Source organism: Artemia franciscana, chromosome 7, assembly GCF_032884065.1.
Source record: "Artemia franciscana chromosome 7, ASM3288406v1, whole genome shotgun sequence".
Classification (NCBI taxonomy): domain Eukaryota; kingdom Metazoa; phylum Arthropoda; class Branchiopoda; order Anostraca; family Artemiidae; genus Artemia; species Artemia franciscana.
Window position 1 is genome coordinate 14,789,112 of NC_088869.1, and position 6,694 is coordinate 14,795,805.

The 6,694-nt window shown below is 32.9% G+C and overlaps 1 long non-coding RNA gene across 1 annotated transcript; it reads left to right on the forward strand.

The window, feature by feature from the left end:
* Positions 1–690: 690 nt before the first annotated feature.
* LOC136028881 (uncharacterized) lies at positions 691–4,686 on the forward strand. Its single transcript, XR_010617900.1, has 2 exons — positions 691–751; positions 4,302–4,686. It is a non-coding gene; the product is annotated as an uncharacterized LOC136028881 (long non-coding RNA).
* The last annotated feature ends 2,008 nt before the right edge of the window (positions 4,687–6,694 follow it).

Here is a 6,694-nt window from a genome sequence, read left to right on the forward strand (position 1 = left end):
AGGTCACGTAACGTCTACACCATATTTCTTTTTTTGTTTTAACAAAGTCAAAGTGCCTTCCTACGTGATGAGAAATACAAACATAGTGAGGTTCTCTTACTACCCCAATTTCAACGTGTTTTCCCAAATTTTCCTTAAAAATACTACGTTTTTAAAAATCTGGATTTGTTAGATTTCGGAGGGCCTAGTTTCCTTTTGGGGAAACCCCTAAATTTCGGGGTGGTAATATAAGATGAGATTTATTCATAAAGAATTAAACACAAAATAAATACACGGAACTAATCCCCATAAAGGCTCCATGCTCTGGAACTAATATAGTGTATTGTTTTGTAAAAAAAAAAGAAAAAAAAAGTCTAATTAAGAGAATCGTATATATAAATTTTGCATCCCCCCCTATTGAAAACTTTCTGCTCTTACCCATGTACATACCATGTGTATACGTACTTTAAATAACAGTGAAAGTAGCAATCAAAAGGGAAAAAACATTATTTTACCCTCACCAATTTCATCCCCTCGTATTAGACGGGCTGGGTAAAACCCTGCTTGACAAGATGGTTGTAATGTAGAACAATTTATTGCGGACAATTTGCGAATTTTAAAATTGAGGTAAGTTGTACAGTTGTGTAACTACCTGTTAATTGGACTAGAAATAAGATCATAATCCTTATATTAGGGCTATATATACACAACCGCAAAGTAAAATTTCTGTCAGTTGTACTAAAGATTTGGACTAAGAAAAGCTAAGACTAAGGTAAAGGTAATTTCCATTATTTTTCATTCAATGTGTTTATAATATTTATTATATTTTATTTATAGTTCTTGTATATAAAATAAATATGATTTATTTAATCTATTTATAATGTAATTATATTACATAATGAATTGTATCCATGTTTTTTTGTCAAAATCTGCTTCATATATATTTATTTATTTATATTTATCATACTTATAATCTTTATTATACTTATTTATTATCCAAAGAATATAATTTATATAATTGGTTTTATTTGCTAATGTAATTTATTTATATAATTACTTATTTTTATAATCCGTCACCTGTACATTCATTATATTATTGATACATTGATATTACATTTACTATTTCCAATGTATTTAACATTAAACCAAAGTATTTTCTATTTTACAAGGCATTCCTCGATTTTAAATTACCTGGTTTTACATTTCATCTACTTCTTGCTTGGAAGAAGCTAATGATCTGGGAAAAAAATCAACTATTATTGTCTCTTATAGCCGTTATGTTCCGTTATAGCCGTTATAGACTGTTTATGTTCTTTTCATGTCCCTAAATAAGAGGAAGGCCTAAATCAATTCCGAGAGAGGTATAAAAATTATTCATACCGGAACCTTGCAGTCTGAACAAAATAATATTAAGGTATTGTAAACGCAGATGATTGATTAGAAGACATATACTTGCACTTGTATCTTAATTACAAAAAAAACTTTTAGTTTCTCCATTACAGGCAAATCGGTGGGGCTGATTTTCCGGGCCAGTACCTCCCTAGGCTTAGGGAGGTACTGGCCTGGAAAGACGCTCATTTTTCCCAAAGTCACCAGATGAAAATTTTGAGATAGCCGTTTTGTTCAGCATAGTCGATAAATCTGAGGAGGTGTTGAGGAGGTTGTCCCCTCCTCAACGCCTCGCTCTTTATGTAAAGTTTTTTATTGTTTTAAAAAGTAGAGTTGTGAGAAAGAGTCAAACTTTAGCGTAAAGAGCGAGGCGTTGAGGAGGGGACAACTCCTTTTATATACTGAATAATATCTTTTCGCTTTAAGTTTTAATGTCACTCCTTAATTTCAGTTGGAAAAAAACTTGTTTTTTTATTTAATTTATCCTAACTGAAGTGAGTTTAATCTGAATTCAAACAATATGAGATTCTGATTTTGTTTTCTGTAATGGGACCGAACTTCAACTGCCTTGGTATCCGAAAAGTGGGAATGAGGGATTTTTTTCAGAAAATAATTATTAGGTAGTGCATTTGAATTCTTGTTTCTAGCTAAAGGTACATGTTACAACTTTTCCTGATTTTCCTGGAACTTGGAGGGTTAAGACTCTGTATTAACAGCAGTTGTCTGTTTGAGATGGCTCCACAAACATAAACGTTTATACTCTTTTGTGCGTTCAAAAAATTACCCTTTTCAATCCTTTTGCATTAATCTTCTTAGATTTGAAACTTCATAAGACGAAATTCTTAACTTTAGTTAACGAACACTAAACTCCATTGAGAACCTTCCCATTGGATGATTCTACACAGAAAGCAGGTCGTCCTCGTCTGGGTTGGGAGGATGTCATAAATAAAGATTTAAAGGAAATGGGAACTTCCTGGGAGGGTGTAAAGAGGGAGGCCTTGAATAGATTAGGTTGGAAGAGGAGCGTGTGTAGCTGCGTTGGCCTCAGGCGGCTTGGTGCTGCAGTGAGTCATTAGTAGTAGTAGTAGTAGTAGGTTTGCCATTGGTTGCAACAGAAACTATGCAAATTAAAACAAAAACTTTATCGAATTAGTTTTTGATACCGACCACCAAAGATACAATTAAGAAAAAAAAATCAAATTGATAATAATCAATTGATTATAAAAATAATCAATTGATATAGTTACTATATATCTAGAAGAGGTTCCTTTAAAGAACCCCATTAGCAGCTCATTGTTACCACCACTAAACATATCTCCTGTTAAATTCATAAGTTCATTGCACCTAAAAAGAAAATGTCTGAAATTCCGAATCCACACCCCAACATAGCGCATAGTTGGTAATTTCGCCGTCTCTTTGAGATATTTAAATCCCTCTAACTTGTTAATAGTGGTAAACATTTAAATGGTTAACAGTGGTTAACGCAACTAAATTGGGGGAAACAGATGGCATGAAGATTGGGGAACTTGCTCTATAGATTAAAAAACCGCATTTTGTGGCATTTCCACTAAAAAAAAGAAAAGAAAAAAAAATGCCTCCGTAGAAAATGAAAAACACCCGTTTTTGTATCTTCATCAAAAAAGTACTGAAAAATTCCATGGCGCCTCTTCGTTTTCTTGAGTTGGTGTCACTAACCTGAATCCAAGTTGTAATGCGACTAACTAGCAATTTCAACTTAAAATAATATTCTTCGCGAAAAGTTCCTTTAATGCTTCTATCAAAACCTGTATGCAATGGTCATGTCTTACCCGGGCATCATTTTATTTAATATTTTCATAGTTAGACAATTGGCTATTATCTGACTAGTAGAATGATATAATCAGTCACAAAAGATATACTAGCTTAACCCCTAAGCAATCCCGCCAGTGTTAGGAACAATTCGAAAAAAATTATTTCAAATGATAGAGTAATTCGTTTTTAAATCAAGCATGGATATTTCAAAACACAAAAAGTAAAGTCAGGTAGGCACCGTTGGAATCTTTTAACTTTGTCCTCAGTACCCATTTTAATACGGTCTCTTTTCTTAAGGGAGAGGGGGTATAATTAGAAAAAAACGTTTAGTCCAATATTTTTCAATTTTCTCAGGAGGAGTAGATTCTTTGGTCCAATCTCTAGGGGGGGGGCTGTAGAGCAGTAGAATAAATAATGAATTGAAATACATTGTTTAAATAAGCAAATTTTTATTTGATCTCTAACAAAAAAAAAAAAAAATAAGAGTTGGCTTCCAATGTGAAATATATACTGCTTCATAACATTGTTTCAAAAGCTACTTTAGCTTTCAACTTTATTTTTCTGCAAAATAGGCACTGTTCCAACTTTCATTTTAGGGGAAAGTATAGGCTATAAGCTTGTTGATTCGCTCATTGCAATTTCACTTATTTCAAATTTTGTTAGTAATATTTTTTAAGTTCATCAATTTTATAAAATAATATAATATTTGAGACAATCGAGGATAGTAAAATGCGATTTCATCCTTCAGTTTGTCTATTTTGCAAATTCAGTTTAACTAAAGTTATTCCTTATAAGAAAATCACACATTTCTAGTCTACAATTTTCGATTTTTCTCGGAAGAGGGGTCTTTCAAACAGATCATTGAGGCATGGGGTTTTAGAATAGCAGGACAAGAAATATACCGAAACACAACGTAAAAAAAGAAAACAAATTTTGTTTTCAATATTGTCCAGACTACTGGGCTTCTAGACATCTATACTCCTAGACTCTTAGGCTTGATAGCCTTCTTTTACATCTTCGGGGTATACACAAAACCTATCAATCGAATAATAATCATAAATGCTAAAAATGAATAGTGAAAAAATTGAGATGGATTAGAACCTTCTTCGTACAATTTACTGACTGATTACTTTCTGTTTCAGATGAAAGTTGCGATTGTTCTATTCTGTCTTTTTGCCCATCTGATAGCACAAGAAGTTCAAGAAAGAGGGGAAGTCACTACCCAATACCCATTAGAAGACGCCGAAGATAGTGATCTTACTGCAGAGTCTTCAAAACATCACAAAATACATCATTACAAAAGATACAACCACTTTACTCCAACAAACTATGGCCACCCTCAGGTATATTCTCTACCTCATCATAGTCCAGGTTATAACCACAGAGTTTATCAGCCATCTTACCACAAGGCCCATCCAATCAAAGCAATGAAGATGTACAAAAAAGCAATGCACAAGGGAATCTATGGATGATCAGTTTTTTAAAATGTATTTATTTGCTATTTATTAAAGAAAATATTGTCAATTATTGTATAATCTTTTCTAATATTGGTTAGAGTAGAAAAGGGCCAGCGGGAATGTTTCCTAATATTTTCCAGGCCAACGCCCGTTTAAATAAAAAAGTGATACGCACAGTCTTTACGTATCACTTTTTGTTGGTAGTTCATTTCGTTTGTAGGTAGTTAGTTTGATTGACAAAAACTGCTGTTCGGCTTGGTAGATGTATTATGTACTTAAATACTTAAATATAGATACTTGGTTTGCTAATGCAATACTTAAAAAAAAGTCCCCTCAAAGATACAAAAGTATGACTGATGGACACGTCCTCGTTCACAAGGAGTGGAATGACGGTCTTCATACTTGACCGTTAGACTAAGTCCACGGGAAGATTGTAAAACCTCCCCCCGAATGAAAATCCTGGTTACAGCCCTGCGTAGAGATAGAGCAGAATTGAGTTAAAATAGAGAGCACATCCTGCGGCGTAGCTTGCTCTGCATGATTACAAACATCTTATGTTTGCACTAGTTTGAAACTGACATGCATAATATGCAAACTGGAGAGAAGAATCCCACCAAAATCATTACAGTACGCCCCTCCCTAGAAATATTTGGAATCCTAAAAATCCTATCACCTAATACTATATGTGTCCAGCTTAAGTATACTTAGGTTAGATAACCATGTATAAATATGTTTATACTTGATTGTAGTTACAATCATGTTAAGTAGTTAGCTATTATTATAATTATGCTTAATCATACTTAAGAAACCTGCTTATTTATGCTTAAGATACTTAAGTATCACCTGTAAGTATCACTAAAACTCACTGTCAAGGTATCAGACCCTCTAAGTATATTTAATCTTCATGAATACCAGCTAAATGTCACATAACTACATAAGTGGCATAGCTAGAATTAATTCAGCTCATTCTAGAAAATCTTGGGCTTAACAAAAAAGGATTATTTAGATTTACATAATTCGGCCCAGGCTTTCTTCGGATAGGGGGCCGAGAATTTCAGGAGGAGGTGTGTGAAAAACATTATATGTTACAGGAAAAGTCGCAAAAATCAAGCTATTTCTGGGGTGGTACATATTCGAAGGTTCGGCTGTTTAAAAAGGGTGTTGAACAGGCTTTCAAAGAGTAGCCTGATAGTCCAAATTTATTCCATATTTCTTTATTCAATCTTAAAAAAAGAAAGATGGTTATATCAAACGAATACCTTTTAGTCAGAGACTGAAAAATTAATTCACTATCAATCATTTTTTAGCACAAAGTCAATATACAAAAACATTTTTCATGAAACTTTTTTTGGGTAGCCATATATCTTTGTGTCTGAAAATATCTACGATTTCTTTGACACGGTATTTAAGATTTTGACAGATTTATGCTTGAGATTGATTGAGTGCAAGAATTTTTTTCAAGCAAACGATTTTTTCCGTCTAGGTAATAAAAACCCTGATGACACAAAAAACAGTAAAAAATAAACTATGTTTTGAAACTGGATTTAAATACAAAATTGCATGGCTGCCAAAAAATCGAAGCAACCCAATCCATCTTTTTTTTCACCATTTGAAGCACACATAAACATGGACATTAAACAGAAGAAACATAGTCTTCGATCTTACCTACTTAACTCGGAATGCTTATGCTAATTATATTACTTGAAAAAATGTCTGGTATTAGAATAGCCCTTGTAAAGTAAATTACTAAATATTACTATAAATAACAATTTTTACTTGTTATTTGACGTAGAATATAAAGAAGTACGCAACGGGATATCCTTTCACCGTGAAGGAATACTATATGTATTATGTTTTAATTTTAAATTTTGCGAAGGTTTGCACCAGACCAGAAAAAAACTGTTCAACTAATATTTAAAGTACCAAGGACAGTGAACAAAATATGATTGTTTGAACAAGAGAGAAAAATCAGGGAAGGGGGGGGGGATTTATCAAATAATCTTCATAAGAACTCCATGTTAAAATTTTGTTTTAGAAAATACACTTAAATGAGCTAAATTTGGATTGGGTCTTAAGGC